The 19,225-nt window shown below is 44.0% G+C and overlaps 1 protein-coding gene and 1 non-coding gene across 2 annotated transcripts in view; one reads left to right on the forward strand and one right to left on the reverse strand.

Annotated features, from left to right (window-relative positions):
* LOC137358453 (histone H2B-like) overlaps nucleotides 1-19,225 on the reverse strand; it is a 184,482-nt gene that overhangs the window by 141,810 nt on the left and 23,447 nt on the right. The gene's annotated exons all lie outside the window — the stretch shown is intronic.
* Nucleotides 1,654-1,726, forward strand: trnaf-gaa (transfer RNA phenylalanine (anticodon GAA)). Its single transcript has one exon. It is a non-coding gene; the product is annotated as a tRNA-Phe (tRNA).

Consider the following 19,225-nt stretch of genomic DNA (forward strand, 5'->3'; position numbering starts at 1 on the left):
GGGGAAAATGCTGGAGTCCATTATAAAAGATGTTATAGCAGAGTGCAATAATAACTCTTCTCCACTCCTAGTATTTCTAAATCCCACACATTCACTATAATGTGAACAATTATTTCCTGTTGTGTCTCTCTCAGATTTGTAAACTTCACTGTATTGGAGTGAGGTGACATCTACTGGCGGGAAGCAAGAACTGCAATTAAGCAGCAGAAACTCCACAGTCTGTCAGGGTTAAAGAAACATTGCAATGGGAGGATGCAGCGAACTGGTTTGATTGGGTAGATGGAGACATGATTCCACTTGTGGTGGTGTCTGAAGCAAAGGCCAGAAATACAAAATTGTCATTAATAAAAGAAATGAGGAATTCATGAAAAATGTAGCAACGTAGTGAATGGTTAGAATGTGGAGAGAATAGAAAGTGAGATTGGATGGACAGAAGCAGTCTGAAAGGATGGCTGAAACAAAAGGTGAGTGCCCTGAAACGTTAACTGTGTTTCTCACAGCGCAGATGCTGCCAGAGCTGCTGAACATTTCCAGCACTTTCTGTTTTTATTTCAGCATTTGCAGGATGTTGCTTTGATCTTAAAAAAAATGGATGATTGGCTGGGGGGTTCCAGTGAAATTCCACAGCAGTTAAGAAAGCCTGACTTGTCAGTGGCTCGTTGGTCTAGGGGTATGATTCTCGCTTTGGGAGTGTGGTTAATTAACATGCGAGAGATCCTGGGTTCAAGTCCTGGACGAGTACTGGTCTGCTGGCATTTTTAGATTAAGGTTATCTATTGGGTTCAGCCTTGCAGAAGGTGGAATTGACTTCCAAACCGAGCTGGCTTGAGGACCAGACAACTGGATTCAAAGAGCTTGTCGACAAAATTGTAATTAACTAAATGTACAGATGGCCAAGTGGCAATATAAAGTTGTTGCTGTAATTGTGACCTGACTCCAAAAACAACAGGACTGGGTTCTGGACTGGAATGGAATTCTTCAGTGTTTCTGTTGTTTGGCTTGCATTGACTCATCGATTTTCTTGTTTTTCACTTTGTCGATGCCTTTGAATAAATGTGGATCCTTCTTCAGGGTGTCTTCTTTCACCAGGTAGTTCTGACCTCTGATGATGTTGATTGTAATCAGCTTCAATTCGCTGATAGTTTTGGAAGTGAGCAGATTTCCTTTACTTGAGTCTACAACATGGAACTCAGTCTGACATGTGGACCCATGGCAGGATTTGAATGCCACCCCTGCGTTGGAGTTGCATCCATCCAATAAGAGACCGAGTAGAAGTGACAGTTCTGTCAGTCGAATATAAGACTTTTAATGGCAGGGTTGTGAGTTTGAGTGCCATTCTGTTTTTCCCTTTTTTAAGGCTTCATGAGCAGAGAGTACAGGGAGTGTTTGAAATGAGCAAGTCTCGCTTTGATTCAGGACTCTTACCTCTCAGCAGCATCTCACTATGAAAGATTGAATTTGATCTCATTTCATTCTCAGCTCGGGGTCTGTGCGGCTCAGTGGCACTTCTGGCTGTCTCCCGCTTCACAATCCATCAGTACTGAGAAAGCAATGGGGAATATTACTCACATGTTGTGTTCTTTAATTTTTTGGAAAACTTGAATGTATGTATTTTCTTCCAAAACAAGGACACCAAGCCACTGCTAACGTTGGGCTGAAATAGCTCAGTTGGGAGAGCGTTAGACTGAAGATCTGAATGTCCTTGGTTCAATCCCAGGTTTTAGCAATTTTGCTTCCTTATGCGTCCCTTGCCTTGGTTCTGATTTTCCAGTTGCACAATTTACTTTGAGATTATTTCCCAAGCACCAGTGGATTGAATTTGAGAAACAACACAGAGTCATTTACAACATAGAAGGTGGTCATTTGGCCTATCACGTCCATGCTGGCTCTCCCCGGAGCAATCTAGTCAGTTCCACTCACCAGCTCGATCCCTTTCCTCCTGCAAGTTTCTTTCCTTCAAGTATCCATCCAATTTCCTTTTCAAATCATTGATTGTCTCTGCTTCCACCACACTCGTGTGCCAAGACATTACCACACACAACATAAAAAATTCCACCTCATCAAGGATGGGAAATACTTACATCTTCTATATTTGCTTATTCTCTATTTCTATGAGAATAGACTGGCAGTCAACATGAAAGGAAACCCAAAAATCTTCGAGCAGCATGTAAATGATAAGTGGGCAGTAAGAGGTTGAGTCGGGCCTATTAGGGATAAAAAGGATAATATAAGCTTAGAGGTGCAGGGCAATGTTAATCTACTTAATGAGTACTTTGCATCAGTGATCACTAAGGAAGTGGAATTTGACAAAATATCAGTTGAAGTGAAGAAAGTAGAGGCAATGGAGAGAGGACAAATTAGGAGAGGGAGGTACTAAAAAAGCTGGCTGTGCTTAGGGAAGATAAATCACCTGGTCCGGATGGCTCACATCCCAGGTTGCGAAAGGAAATGCGGATGCAGATAACGGAAGGGCTTGCTATAATCTTTCAATCTTCCCTGGATACGGGGGAGGTGCCAGAGGATTAAACAGTGGCAAATGCGACACCCTTATTCAAGAAAGGGTGTAAGGACAGTCCGGGTAACTACAGGCTAGTTAGATTAACAGCAGCGGTGGGTAAGGTTTTAGAAAGAATAATCAGGGTAAAAAATCAACAGTCACTTGGAGAGGTTTGTGTTAATTAAGTAGAGTGAGCATGGATTTATAAATGGGAGTTCATGCTTGACTAATCTAACTGCATTTTTTGATGAACTAACAGAGCAGCTTGATGAAGGGAATGCAGTGGATGTTGTTTATATGGATTTTAAGGAAGCGTTTGACAAGGTACCACATAAAAAGGGGGTTTACAAAATTGAGGTTCGTGGTATAGGAGGGTCAGTGTCCAATTGGATAGAAATTTGGTTTAAGGACAGAAATCAGCGAGTCTTATGAAATGATTCTTTGTCAGACTGGAGGATAGTCGACAGTGGTGTTCCCCAAGGGTCAGTGCTAGAACCACTGCTTTTTTTGCTAAAGATAAATGACTTGGATCTTGGAATATTGAGTAGAATCTCAAAATATCCCGATGACAACAAACTTGGAGGAGTGGCAAACAGTGAGGATGATATGAACTGCCTGCAACAGGACAATGATAGGCTAGCAGAATGGGCAGACAGGTGGCAGATGGAATTTAATAGTGACAAGTGTGAGGTGATGTATTTTGGCATAAGGAATAGGGAGAGGCAATATTTACTTAATGGCACAGTTCTAAAGAGTGTTCTGGAATAGAGGGACTTGGGGTTCATGTGCATCAATCTTTGAAGGTGGCAAGTCATATTGCGAGAGTGGTTCGCAAAGCATATGGGATCTTGGGCTTTATAAATAGAGGCATTGAGTACAAAGCAGGGAAGTTATGCTGAACCATTATAAAGCTCTGGTTAGGCCCCAGTTGGAGTGTTGCTTCCAGTTTTGCTTACCACACTTAAGAAAGAATGTGAGCGTCCTTGAGAGGATGCAGAGGGAATTCACCAGAATGGATCCAGGGATGGAGGATTTTAGTTACAAGGTTAGGTTGGAAAAGCTAGGGCTGTTCTGCCTGTGTCAAAGGAGAGTGAGGGGAGAATTGATGGATGTGTTTTCGGCTGTGACAGTTTTAAATAAGTTGGCAAGGAAACATTGTTCCCGTTAACTATTGGTACAAGGACTAGGGGACACAGATTAAAGGTTTTGGACAGGAGGTACAGGGGGAATGTGCGCAATAACTTTTTTACACTGATTGGTGATGATCTGTAACTCGCTGCCCACGAGGGCGGTGGAAATGGAGACAATCGAGGATTACAAAAGGAATTTGAATGGGCACTTGAAGGAAATAATTTTCCTGGGCTATGGGGATCGAGCAGACAAGTAATAACTCGTCTCCACTCCTGGTATTTCTAAATCCCACACATTCACTATCATGGGAACAATTATTTCCTGTTGTGTCTCTCTCAGATTTGTAAACTTCACTGCATTGGAGTGAAGTGACATCTACTGGCAAGAAACAAAAACTGCCGTGATGAGGTCAGCCATGATTGTATTGAATGGCAGAGCAGGCTCGAGTGGCTGACTTGCCGACTCCGGCTCCTCGTTCTTATGTTCATCGAATCATACAGCACAGGAGGCCATTCGGCCCCATTGTGCCTCTGCTGACTCTCTAACAAAAAGATGCAATTAGTCCAACCCCCTGCCTATTTCCCCATAATCCTGGAGAATTTCACTTTGAAATATTTGTCCAATTCCTTTATGAAAGTTATAATTGAATCTGTTTCCACCACCCTGTCAGACAATTTATTCCAAATCTGAATCAGTTACTGGGTAAAAAGATCTCTCCTCACCTCCCCTTGACATTTTTTGCCGATTATTTTAAATCTGTGTCCTCTGGTTACTGACCCCCAGGACAGTGGAAACAGTTTCTCCCTCTCGACCCTATGAAAATCCTTCATGATTCTGAACACCTCTATTAAATCTTCCCTGAACCTTCTCTACTCTGAGGAGAACAATCCCAGCTTTACCAGCCTGTCCAGAGAACTGAAACCCCGCATCTCTGGGATCATTCTTGTAAATCTCCTCTGAACTGTCTCAGAAGCCTTGATGTCCTTTCTAAAGCCTGGTGCCCAGAACTGGACACATTACTCGAGCTGAGATCGAGCCAGCGACGCCCACATCCCACGAACGAATAATAAAGCACTCCAGAACCAGTCCCCAATTCTTAAGCATTTATCGACGCTCCCTGCCCAGTCCCCAAATCCTATTCATTTAGAAACGCTCCCTGCCCAGTCTCCAACTCGTATTCAATTATAGACACTCCCTGCCCAGTCCGCAGTTCTTATCCATTTACAGATGCTTCCTGACCAGTACCCAAATCTTATTCATTTAGAGATGCTCCCTGCCCAGTCCCCAATTCTTATCCATTTACAGACGCTCCCTGACCAGTACCCAAATTTTATTCATTTAGAGACACTCCCTGCCCAGTCCCTAATTCTTACCCATCTACAGACGCTCCCTGACCAGTACCCAAATCTTATTCATTTAGAGACACTCCCTGACCAGTACCCAAATGTTATTCATTTAGAGACGCTCCCTGCCCAGTCCCCAATTCTTATCCATTTACAGACGCTCCCTGACCAGTACCCAAATTTTATTCATTTAGAGATGCTCCCTGCCCAGTCTCCAATTCTTCTCCCTCTCCAGACGCTGTCTGCCCAGTCCCCAATTCTTATCCATTTATGGACGCGGTTTCGGGAAGCCTCACCGGGAAAAGCTTCACCACCGCCATCCGCAGGGATACAGATGGGATTGTTCCATGTTATTGTGGCCCTGAGGCCCTGCTCCAGCTGTGTGAGCCCGCAAAGTCTTCTGGCACTTTGTGAATATCCCGCTCCAACTCCGAACCCGCAGCTCCAGCTGCTGACAGAGCTGTCTCTACAGCGCTTGCGCGCCCCGCTCCTGTCACAGATTGGGCAGATTCTAGGCCGCTGAGCATTCTGGGTACCACACCTGTCATTAATGCTATTCTTTCAGCTGAAAGGTTTTATTACGTACATTTCATGACCTGGAATCGTCGTGAGTGTTTTCTTTTGCACCTGTCAATGCCTGGGAGGAAAGAGTCAGCTTCACTTTGTAGCCATGAGTTTCTGGTGTGAGAAAGTGGTGTTTAACTCAGTATATTTCAGTTTTTGGTCTGTGACTGTGGGTATTATTCAGTACCTGTTTGTTTCTGCTATTGCTCTGTGAGTTTCACCACATATCTTTCAACAACTTGTATGTGAGCATCAGCTTTTGTCGAGATCTATCAGTTTCTGAGAAGTGAGAAAGGGTTTGATTCTATCCCTATCAGTTTCTGTTACATGCATGTGTCTTTAATCTGCACCTCCTCTGAGTGTGTCTTCTTCTCTGTACTCGTAGGTGAGTATGTGTTTTGCTTTGTATCTCTCAGTCTTTGAAGTGTGAGCCTGGGTTTGTGCCTAATTTCCTTTGTACCTTGCAGTTGGGATATGAAAGAAAGATTTTCACACGTTACCTGCCAACTGCTGCGACGTGACTGTGGGTTTCACACTGTATCTGTCAATTTCTTGTCTGGTAATGCGAAGTTTACAGTGTACCTGTCAGTTTCTAGTCCAGGACTGTTTGGTTTTACTCTGTCCCTAGCATTCGCTGGTATGTTAGTGTGGGGTTTACATTGTACCTGTCAGTTTCTTGTATGTGATTGTTGATTTCACTCTGAAAAGAATCATAGATCATAGAATAGTTACAGAACAAAAGGAAGCCATTCAGCTCATTGTGCTTGTGCTGCTTCTCTGCACGAGCAACTCAGCTCATGCCACAGACTCATGTATTCCATGAAAACATGCAATTTTTTTCACTTCAGATAATTATTTTATACCATTTTGAAAACCATGGTTGAATCAGCCTCCATCACACTCTCAAACAGTGCATATCAGATCTTAACCACTCGCTGTGCAAAAGAAGTTTTTCCTCATGTTGCCTTTGGTTCTTTTGCCATTCACCTTAAATTGGTGTCCTCTGGTTACAGAGCCGTGAATAATATTCCCCATTGCTTTCTCAGCACTGATGGATTGTGAAGCGGGAGACAGCCAGAAGTCCCACTGAGCCGCACTGACCCCGAGCTGGGAATGAAATGAGATGAAGTTCAATCTTTCACAGCGAGATGCTGCAGAGAGATAAGAGTCCCGAATCAAAGTGAGACTTTCTCATACTTTTGCTGAATTTCATTTCAAACACTCCTTGTACTCTCTGCTAATGAAGCCTTAAAAAAGGGAAAAACAAAATGGCACTCAAACTCACCACCCTGAAATTAAAAGTTTCATGTTTGACTGACTGAACTGTCACTTCTACTCGGTCTCTTATTGGATGGATGCAACTGTATTCTTCAACGCAGGCGTGGCATTCAAATCCTCCCATGGGTCCACATGTCAGACTGAGTTCCATGTTGTAGACTCAAGCAAAGGAAATCTGTTCAGTTCCAAAACTATCAGCGAATTGAAGCTCATTGCAATCATCATCATCAGAGGTCAGAACTACCTGGTGAAAGAAGACACTCTGAAGAAGGATCCACAATTATTCAAAGGCATCGACAAAGTGAAAAACAAGAAAATCGATGAGTCAATGCAAGCCAAACAACAGAAACACTGAAGAATTCCATTCCATTCCAGTCCAGAACCCAGTCCTGTTGTTTTTGGAGTCAGGTCACAATTACTGCAACAACTTTATATTCCCACTTGGCTATCTGTACATTTAGTTAATCAAGCTCTTTGAATCCAGCTCTCTGGTCCTCAAGCAGGCTCCATATGGAAATCAATTCCGCCTTCTGCAAGGCTGAAACCAATCAATGACCTTAAACTAAAAATGCCAAAGAAGAAGGGCTTGTCGAGGATTTGAACCCAGGATCTCTCACACATTAATTAATTACTCACCCTAAGCAAGAATCATACCCCAAGATCAACATGCCACTGATATCAGAACTTCCTTTTAGCTCCTGTGGAATTTCACTGGCGGCCAAAGCCGATCATCCATTTTTTTTTCAGAGCAAAGCAACATCCTGCAAATTCTGAAATAAAAACAGAAAGTGTTGGAAATGTTCAGAAACTCTGGCAGCATCTGTGGAGAGCGAAACAGAGGTAACATTTCAGGGCGTTTACCTTTTGTTTGAGCCATCCTTTCACACTGCTTCTGTCCACCCAATCTCACTTTCTATTCTGTCTAGATTTCACCCACTCACTACCTAAATACATTTATCATGAATTCCTCATATCTTTTAATAATGACAATTTTATATTTCTGGCCTTTGCTTTGGACTCCACCACAAGTGGAATCATGTCTCCATCAACCCAATCAAACCCATTCACTATTTCCTCACATTGCAATGTTTCTTTCACCCTGACAGACGATGGAATTTCTGCTGCTTGATTGCAGTTCTTGCTTCCTGCCAGTAGATGTCACCTCACTCCAGTACAGTGAAGGTGACAAATCTGAGAGCACACAAGAAGTAATTGTTCACGTGACAGTGAACAGGTCCCTCTATTCCTGCACACTCTTTCGAACTGTGCCATTAAGTATATATTGCCTCTCCCTATTCCTTCTTCTAAAATGCATCACCTCACACTAGTCGCTATTAAAATCCATCTGCACCTGTCTGCCCATTCTGCTGGCCTATCACTGTCTTGTTGCAGGTGGTTCATTTCATCCTCACTGTTTGCCACTTCTCCAAGTTTGGTGTTATCGGCATATTTTGAGATTCTACTCTATATTCCAAGATCCAAGTCATTTATCTGTAGCAAATAAAAAGCAGTGGTTCCAGCAGTGACCCTTGGGGAACAGCACTGTCGACAACCTTCCAGTCTGAGAATGAACCATTTATTACGACTTGCTGTTTTCTGTCCTGAAGCCAATTTTCTATCCAATTGGACACTGACCCTCCTATTCCATGAACCTCAATGTTGTTAATCACCCTTTTATGTGTCGCTTCTTAAAATCCACATAAACAACATCCACTGCATGCCCTTCATAAACCTTCTCTGTTAGTTCATCAAAACATGCAGTTAGATTAGTCAAGCATGAACTCCCATGTATAAATCCATGCTCACGCTCCTGAATTAACTCAAACCTCTCCAAGTGACTGTTGATTATTTACCATGATTATTCTTTCTAAAACCTTACCCACCACTGCTGTTAATCTAACTGGCCTGTAGTTAGCCAGACTGTCCTTCCACCCTTTCTTGAATAAGGGTGTCACATTTGCCACTGTTTAATCCTCTGACACCTCCCCCGTATCCAGGGAAGATTGGAAGATTATAGAAAGCCTTTCTGTTATCTGCATCCACATTTCCTTTCGCAATCTGGGATGAAAGCCATCCGAACCAGGTAATTTATCTTCCTGAAGCATAACCAGCCTTTTCAGTACCTCCCTCTCTCAATTTGTACCCTCTCCATTGCCTCTACACTCTCCACTTCTACTGATATTTTGTCAAATTCCACTTCCTTAGTGATCATTGATACAAGGTACTCATTAACTAGATTAACATTGCCCTGCAGCTCTAAGTATATATTACCCTCTTGGTCCCTAATGGGGCCCACTCCACCGCTTACTACCTGCTTATTATTTAAAGACTGCTCAAAGATTTTTGGGTTCCCTTTCATGTTGACTGCCATTCTATTCTCGTAGAGATAGAGAATAAGCTAAATATAGAAGATATAAATATTTCCCATCCTTGGGTGAGGTGGAATTTTTTTATGCTGTGAGTGGTAATGTCCTGACCCACGAGTGTGATGTAAGTAGAGATAATCAATGATTTGAAAAGGAAATTGGATGGATACTTGAAGCAAAGGAACTTGCAGGAGGAAAGGGATCGAGCAGGTGAGTGGAACTTAGTAGCTGGCTCCGATAATTGCTGCAGTCACTTCGATCCCCCTTAATTTTGGACAAGGTGACAATGTTTGCATCATGCATGTTTTGAGCCCTTGTTGAGCTGGACTATGGTGGGCTCACTGTCCAGTTCCTCCATGACAGGGAAGTCTGGAATGGCACTGAGAGCTACTTCAATGACAATGTTCTCCGTTATGTAGAATTCAAGGTAATGCTCCACTCACCTTTCCATCTGCTTGTTAGGTTCAGTAATGATCACCCCTCTCATTGTCTTCAAAAGGTGCTGATTTAGTTACTACTGGGCCCATTGCTTTCTTAATTCCTTCATACATCCCTCTAGCATCCCCGGATTCAGCAGCAGAGTTTTAACCAGTATTGATTGGTGCAGTGCTGAGCAGTCTGCAGAGACTAGTTCTGGCAGCTCTGAGAGCATCTAGATGTTGTTTGCTGGGGACTTGTTTGTAGTTCATGTGGGCTCTCCTCTTAGTTACAGTAACTGACTCCATTTCAGTCCAATAAGCCTCAAACCAGTCAGCATTCCTCCCATCTCTTTTCCTATACACAGTGAGTGCAGAGTTATAGATGGTGGTGTGCAGATGATTCCACTTTGACACTGCACTGAGGCCTTGAGCATTGTTGTCTGAAAGAGCCTGATCGAGGATGTTGAGGAACTCCTGGGTCAGTGGTTCGGCAAGTGTTGATCAGAGGACGACCTTTCTTCATGGATGGATGAAGCTTCCTTGGCTGAAGCCTGACCTTGTTACACACCAGGGAGTGGTCAGTGTCACAGTCAGCGCTGTGATAGCTGTGAGTGATGAGGACACTGCTGAGGGTGGTATGTCTGGTGATGATAAGGTCTAGCTGGTGCCAGTGGCGTGATCTCGGATGTCTCCAGGACACCTTGTGGCACAGCTTGACCTGGAAGTAGCTGTTCATCACACAGAATCCATGGTGACAGCATAGCTCCAGCAACCTCTGTACATTTTCGTTCATCTTGCAAATCCCCTGGTGCTCTATGCACATTGGCAAAGCTGTGTAGTCAGTATCCAAGCTTGTGTTGAAGTCTCCTGGAAGGTACAGTCCCTCAGTGCTGGGAATTCTACTGATAGCAGTGTCAAGTGTCACATAGAATTGATCCTTGACATCTGGGGTGGAGGTGCGTGTCGGGACGTAGATGCACATGAGATTAACTGGGCCCACGCTTGTTGACAAGTGAAGAGTAAGAAGTCTCTCTGAGCCTACTGTGGGTGGTTCACTCATCTCAAGTAGCGTGTTTTTTACTGTGAAACCCACTCCATGCTCACGACTTGCCTCTTGGGCTTTCCCCTGCCAGAAGAAGGTGTAGTGTTTCTTTTTGAGGGATCCACTTTGAACGAGTCTAGTTTCTTGCAGCTCAGCAATGTCCACATTGAGCCTTGTGAGTTCCTTGTCGATCACAGCTGTCTTGTGTGTGTCATCAACATGCAGAAGGTTGTCGGTAAGGCCAGGACACATGGTCCTTACATTCCAGCTTGTGATGCGAAGGACTGGTGTCTTCTTTGTTGAGTTTGTTTTTCTTGGTGCATAGATAATCAATGCGCCTGTTGAGAGATGACTCTCTAAGCTCCAAGCACCCATTGAAGCAAGCAGGTCATGCCTTCACAGCACCTAACTGACTGGGGGCTGCCCAGCTTGGAGTACATGGTAGCTATCCAATGAGACACTAAGAGCTCTCCCACTGTCCGAAGTAACCCCTGGTGCTCATACTCTCCACCAATTCAATGAGAGATTATAATCAGTAACTGTTTATTCCCGGGTTGTGCTAATGTTTAACCAAGAAGCTGGAGTGTCCTCTCCAGGGCACAGGCCTGGGCAAATAGCTTGGAGACCCTGAACATCAGGACCCCCTCTCAGCATTGCTAGTATTGTCCAAAGGAAATGAAAAACCAGTGCTGTTTGTTACCAGCTCTGCTGTTGGAGTTGCTGGAAAACTGCCTGATAAGTAACAGGTAACTGCCTCCAGGACTCCACTCCGGATTTACTCTCCAGGTTTACTCCCTCAGCCTTCTTATTCATTTATTTAGAGATACAGTACTGAAACAGGCCCTTCCAGCCCACCGAGTCTGTGCCGACCATCAACCACCCATTTATACTAATCCTACAGTAATCCCATATTCTTACCACATCCCCTCAATTCCCCTCCCACCTACCTACACTAGGGGCAATTTACAATGGCCAATTTACCTATCAACCTGCAAGTCTTTGGCTGTGGGAGGAAACCGGAGCACCCGGCAGAAACCCACGTGGTCACAGGGAGAACTTGTAAACTCTGCACAGGCAGTACCCAGAATCGAACGCGGGTCACTGGAGGTGTGAGGCTGCGGTGCTAACCACTGCGCCACTGTGTCTTCTCGAGACACCCATCGAGAAGTGAGACTTTTTGCCCAGAGATGGGGCTCTGTTTCTTGGCATCAGGATGGAACCACACACCAGTGGGCCTGTATGACATGCACAAGGATATCACACACTGCCCCATCCCTGGTACAGATCAGAGTCAGACACTGAACAGATTGCAACCCACAAGGACATCACAACCTTCCCGCTCTCTGGGACAGGTCAGTGTGATACACCAAACAAACAGCACCCCACAGGGACCTCATAAATGCCACGTCCCTGTGACAGATCAAGGTCAGACACTGCAAATATTGCAACCACAGGAACATCACAAATTGCCCCATCCCTCGGACAGCTCGGGTCTGACATTGAACATATTGCAACAACAAGGACATTACTGTATAACTCCCTCCATTCTGAAAAACAAGCATTCACCCTACTTTTTATCCTTCAGCCAATTTTGGATCCACACTGCCACTGCCCCTTTATTCCCTTCTGCTTGAATTTTGTTAACAAGTCATAGAGAGATGCAAAACTGAAACAGACCATCCGGCCCACTGAGTCTGTGCTGACCAACCACCACCCACTTATAGTAATCCTACACCAATCCCATATTCCCTACCACATCCCCACCATTCTCTTACCTACACTCGGGGCAATTTGCAACAGCCAATTTACCTATCAACCTGCAGTCTTTGCTTGTGGGAGGAAACCGGAGCACCCAGCAGAAACACACACAGTCACAGGGAGAACTTGTAAACTCTGCACAGGCAGTACCCAGAACTGAACCTGGGTTGCGAGAGCTGTGAGGTTGCAGTGCCAACCACTGTGCCATTGTGCTGCCCCAAGTCTAGTTTATGGTACCTTTTCAAACACAATTTTGATGTCCAGACACGTACCATTAACCTCACCACCCTCGTCAACTCTCTCTGAAACTTCATCAAAGAAATTAATTCATTGATTATTTCAGACACAATCTTCTGTTAACCAATCTGTACTGGCTGTCATTTATTAGCCCATGTTCTACCAAGTGACAGTTAATTTTCTCCTGGATAATTGTCTCTAAAAGTTTCCCCACCACCGACATTAGACTAATTGGTCTGTAGTTCCTGGGTTTATCTCTCTTTTTAAACAGGGCTGTAATATTCACAACCCTTGCAGACTTATCTTTTAATTCTGGAAAGTCTATTGCAGACAATCACTTTGGGCATGACTTTAACCAATTAAAGCAACAGGATACTTGATTAATAAGTCCAGAACTTTTATTGAGAGTAAAATAGTACTTAATAATTGAAAGTAAAATTATACTTAACAAACTTGGGGAATATAACTTTACAGCTCTGGGGACTGGTCGAGCTTGGTCTCAGAGTGTCACGGTCCTCTTTGTCCAGTCTAGATCCCTCATCAGGTGGAGAACTTGGTCGATGATCTGAGCCTTTACCCCTGAGGCCTTCTAGTGTTCCTGCACACTGAAACCTTACAAGCTCCCTACTTTTAACCCCTGGATGGCCATCACACCACCATGTAAAATAATAATTGGTCCTAGCTGTTGCTAGGTACATTTAATTTGTTCTTAATAATGTCTGCCACTAACAGTCACCTGTCCTCAGAATCTCAGACATGAGTACAATGGAGTGGTTTCACACTGTCTCCCAATCTGATCTGAAACAAGTTTCCTGTTCATTAAATCTAGACTCCTGAAGGTCACGATGTAGCATACCATGGGTTTTATCAGGGGTCCGAGAAAGGTCCATTGTTTGAATACATTTAGCTGAAACTGTCCTTTCCCACACAAACACAGAAACTCACAGTAATTAGATTGAACTACCTTGAAATGAAAACCCATTCTCTCTAAAATGTTTATTGATTCATTAATTATAACTCAATCAAGGTTCATTACTTTTACAATCATCTGTTTCAGGATGGTTAGCTACTCATTAATTATACAGGATATAAACGTTAGTACTGAACACAAAATTGTTCCTTTGGTCATGTGTTCATCATAAAATGGCTTTCTTAACGTTGTTAGTTATGACAATGGATACATGATACAAATGGTCAAGTTAAACTGAGATCGAACTACCCAAGCTTCCCTCCATCCTCCAGTCCTCTGGCATCATTCCCATATTCAAGGAGGATTGAAAGATTGTGGTTCGAGTCTCCGCTATTTCCACCTTGACTTCCCTCAGCAACCAAGGATGCAGCCCATCCAGACCGGGTGACCTTTCTACTGTGAGCACTGCTAACCTTGTAATTGTCTCCTCTTTATCTATTTTCATCCCCTCCAAATTCTCCACTTCCTCCTCCTTTACTGTGACATTTGCAGCACCCGTTTGTTTTGTGATGACAGATGAAATGTACTTAATTAGTACCTCAGCCACACCCTCTGCCTCCACAGGATCTCCGAATTGACCCACCCTTTCATTGACTGTCCATATGTTGGTAAAATACTTCAGTGTTCCCAGTTATGTGACCTGCTAATCTTTTCTCATACATTCTCTTGCTGATCTCATTTCCTTTTTCAGCTCTCCTCTGTACTTTCTGTATTCTGCTTGTTTCTCTACTGCATATGAATCCTCACATGAATTTTCAGTGAATGGTTTTTGAACTATTTTGTAACAGGATTCAGTTTTGTAAATTGCTCCCTCGCTCCCCTCATGGTCAGGCAGAAAGTTTAACTGCTGTGTTTTCAAACAGCAACAGCTTTATTTGAAAAGCCATTGGGACAGGATTCCGGGTTTTAATCCAGTCACAAATCTGGTTCTGATGTCTTGTGGCTCCAGCTGTCACATGACCTGTCAGAGGATGACCTCATAATTGACCCAGTCATGGAGCTGTGGGTTGATGTTTAAATGGCTTCAAAATAATTTTCCAGAAGGACAATCAAAATGAATCGATATATAAAAGGTAGATTTTGTGAATTTGTGCTCCCAGTGGAAATTCCTGCAGAGTCTGCTGGTTTTCATATCCCCAATTCCCCACAGGAAGCTCTGTGCTCGGAGTCTGTATTCATTACATCAACATTATACAGAATCATTTCATGGGAGACCCCAGTGTGAATTGTAGACAGGTGGGTCAGTTTTAACTTTCAAAGTAACACAGAAGCAAAATACTGCTGATACTGGAAATCTGAAATAAAAACAGAAAATGCTGGAAATACTCAGCAGGTCTGGCAGCATCTGTGGAGAGAGAAACAAAGTTAACGTTTCAGATCTGTGACCTTTCATCAGAACTGAGCTGAAATTGTCTGAGGGACTGAGATTGTGGAATCAATTTCAGGGTCAAAGACATTGTACTTGGTAAGGATAGGAAGATGGAGATTATTAAGTACAGTGCAAAAATATAGATACTTTTACATTATTTTAATCAAAATTGATTTAAACTTTGTGCTCATGAATCCTATCTTTTGATCACAATGACACTGATAACAATGGAAAAAGCAAGACTTGCATTTCACGACCACAGGACATTGCAAAGCCTTTTACAGCCAATGAAGGAATGACTTTTCAAGTGTAGTCACTCAACAGTACAATAGAGTATCCTACAAGAAAGATGTGTAAGATTCTCACCACACAACTGCCAGACAATGACCATCCCAAACAAGAGAGAATCTATCCATCTCCCTTTGACATTCAATGGCATTGCCATCGCTAAATCCCCCACTCTCAACAACCTGGGGGTTACCATTGAGCAGAAACTGAACTGCAGTAGCCATATAAATATTATGGCTACAAGAGCAGGTCAGAGACTAGGAATCCTGCGGCAAGTAACTCACCTCCTGACTCCCCAAAGCCTGTACACTAGTCAGGGGTATGATGGAATACTCTCCACTTGTCTGGCTGGGTGCAGCTCCAACAATACTCAAGAAACTCAACAGGACAAAGCAGCCCGCTTGATTGGCACCCCATTTACAACATTCATGCCCTCCATCACTGGCACACAGTAGCAGCAGTGTGTACCATCCACAAGATGCACTGCAGCAATGTGCCAAGGCTCCTGAGACAGCACCTTCCAAACCCGCGACCTTTATCACCTAGAAGGACAAGGGCAGCAAATGCATGGGAACACCACAACCTGCAAGTTCCCCTCCAAGCCACACACCATCCTGAATTGTAACTGTATCACCGTTCCTTCACTGCTGCTGGGTCAAAATCCTGGAACTCTCTTCATAACAGCAGCACATGGACTGCAGTTGTTCAAGAAGGCAGCTCAGCACCACCTTCTCAAGGCAATTAGGGATGGATAATAAATGCTGGCCGAGCCAGCGACACCCACCTCCCATGAATGAATAAGAAAAATGATAATATCCTGTCATCCTCCAAAGTAGAAAATACAGATGGAAATGAAAAATAATAAAACACAGTCAGCATGGATTTCACAAAGAAAGACTTGATTAACCTTATCTTTGAAAAATCAACAGCAAGAGTAATATAGCAGATGTACAAGAGTTTAAGTTAAAAAAGCATCATCTATTTATGTGCTTGAACCATCAAATTGTGGGTGAACAAACAAACACACTAACTGACAGAGCTGCATGTTGTGCTTTCTAAATTACCCTAAAGTAGGGTGTTAATGAGTTAAAGCTTCAGGTTGCTGCAACCAGAATAGCCATTGTCCACTATCAGTTTTACTGTAATAAATAAAGGGTGGAACATTCATAGTGAATCTATAGAAACAGTCTGGTCCTGCACACTGCAGACACATCCATATCACCAACCAGCTCTCCTATAATTGGTGCAGTTATTTGACTTTGCCCCATTCGCTCCATGGAATTACTTTTAAAAGATTTTAAATTACAAGCAGTTTTGTTAATGTTCAGCCTTTGAGAAGAAATCATTCCCTGGCCACAGTGGAGAGAGCATTGAATATAAAACAGTAGACTACCAGGTAACACAGTGAAAGCTCATCAGCTAATCTATAATTACTTACTTTTCTTATTTTTGCTCTTGCTATTCGGTTTTTCATCATTTTCAGCTCCTGACTGTGGATATTATTGTGATTAAATGTGAAAAGATGCACTGTGTCTCAGCCCCAGTATATTGACTCTTTCTCTGTACAGTGCTGTATACACTCAGATACTGACACTGTCTCTCCCCCCCTCAACTTTCCAGCCCTGACATTGCAGAAAGCGCCGCTCAAAGTTACACATTCTGACTGTTTGCAGTTGATTAGTGAGAGATTATTAACGTATCCTCCTGCAGCACTGCCTCGGTTGATAACAGCAGATCGAAGTCACATTTCAGAAACAGAAACAGACGCATCAATTATTCACTCTTTCCCAGAGTGAGTGAGGCCGGGACAAGCAGCAACATTCCGGCCCCACACTCTGCAATTACCCAGCACCAGCGGAAAGCAGTGAATACAGATTCAATCAGTGGGTTAATGTCCATTACAGGGATGCAAGATTCCACGGCCCAGGACAAACATCCCCATACACCAAGAACAAGCTCAGGAAAACCCGGGGGAGTTAATATTCCCATTCATTGAGCATTCCAGCAACATTGAACAAGTTCCTGAACTGAGTGAACCTTTCAAAGTACAGAAGTGATGACGAGGTCAAAAAGGTCTGAACAGTTGAGGTGACTGAGCGGTTTCAGCTTCTCTGTTCAGGTTGCTGCTTTCACTGGAGGCATGTGTTTAAATTCCACTTCTGACAACTTGATTTTCAGTTACTTTGCAGAGCTTCCTTGAAGGTTTGAGGTAGAGTAAATACTGAGGAACTGTTTCTAACTGCTGAAAGGTCAATAACCGAAGGTTATAGATTTAAGGTGACTCACAAAACCAGAAGGAACTTGAGGAAAAATTCCTTTCTGCAACATGTGGTTAGGATTTCAGTTATGTGGATAGATTGGAGAAGCTGGGGTTGTTCTCCTTAGAGAGGAGATTTGATAGAGGTGTTCACAATCATGAGGGGTCGTGACAGACCCGATAGAAACTGTTGGTGGAAGGATTGAGACTCAGGTAAAAGCTGTGGCTCAGTTGGTCACACTCACCTCGAAATCACAAGCTTCTGGGTTCAGATTTCACAGCTGACACTCCAGTACAGCACTGAGGGTGTTGAAGGTGCTGCCTTTCAGGTGTGATGTTAAACCAAGACCTGGTCTGCATGTTTGGGTGAATGTAAAAGATCCCATGCTGCAATTTCAAACAAGTGAAGAGCAATTCTCCCTGGTGTTGTGATCAATATTTGTCCCTCAATCAGATCAGTTGGTCACTATCACATTGCTGTTTGTGAATATCAGCTGCTGCATTTCTGACATTACAACAGTGATGACACTTCAAAAGTATTTCATTGTCTACAAAGTGCTTTGATATGTCCAGTGGTCTTGAAAGGTGCTATATAAATGCAAGTCTTTTCTTTCTTTATCACAACACATTACTGTGTAAAAATGGTTCCTCATGTCATCTCTGGTGCTTCTGCCAATCACCTGATATCTGTGTCCTCTGCTCACTGACCCTTTTACCACTGGAAACAGTTTCTCCTTATTTAAACTATTGAAAACCTCCATGATTTTGAACAAATGTGTCAAATCTCTTCTGAATTTTCTCTGCTGCAAGGAGAACAACCCCAGCTTCTCCAATCTCTCCACATAACTGAAATCTCTCACCCTGCTACCATTGTGGTAAATCTCTTTTTTATTCTTTCCTGGGATGTGGGCACTGCTGACACAAAGTGATTCCTTTCAACGGAGCGGCCCGCTGACATCATCGGACTGTGCCAAGCTGCGCATAGGCACAGCTACATCTTGCCAGGATTAAGTGGCACATGCGTAGGATGATGTCATTGCACAGCGCCAACATCATCGCATATCCACGCCTGGTCCATCTTCGCACATGTGCGCGAAAGCATCATCAGGTATCCAGCCCCTCACTCAGCTGGAGGAAGCGGCTGAATAGGAGACTTTGAGGCTGGAGCTCTCCCCCCTCGGCAACTCGCTCCAGGCCTCGACGCTTCCTCCCCTCAGCCGCTCGCTCCACACCTCAATGCTCCCCTGGACAATTGTTCCCCACTCGCGTCATCCAGCTCTATGGCCGCTTGCTCTCTGCCCCCCAACCCCCGCCCCAGCCGCCAGCTCTAGGCCGTGCCAATTCCCTCCTCTAGGCCACTCACTACTCACTCCTACGTCACACTTTGCAGCCCACCTTGCTTCTTCGGGCGGTACGTGGAGACCGGACAAACGTGGGAGCAAGTGGCCGAGAGAAGGGAAGCAGCGCAGCCTAGAGCTAGCGGCTGGAGGGGAGGGGGGTGGGGAGTGAGCGAACGACTGGAGAATGGGGTGACATGATCGGGAGACAATCGGCCAGGTAAGTAGGGGGGGGGAGCAGCGAGGCCTGGAGCGAGCGACTGTGGAGGGTGGAAGCGGCCGGTGCAAAGCAGGGGGAGAAAGCGAGTTGTGCCACCTAGTGGTTGCGTTCTCAGCAAACGCAGCCTTTATTGTCCATCCTTAATTGCC

This window comes from Heterodontus francisci, chromosome 50, assembly GCF_036365525.1.
Source record: "Heterodontus francisci isolate sHetFra1 chromosome 50, sHetFra1.hap1, whole genome shotgun sequence".
NCBI lineage: Eukaryota > Metazoa > Chordata > Chondrichthyes > Heterodontiformes > Heterodontidae > Heterodontus > Heterodontus francisci.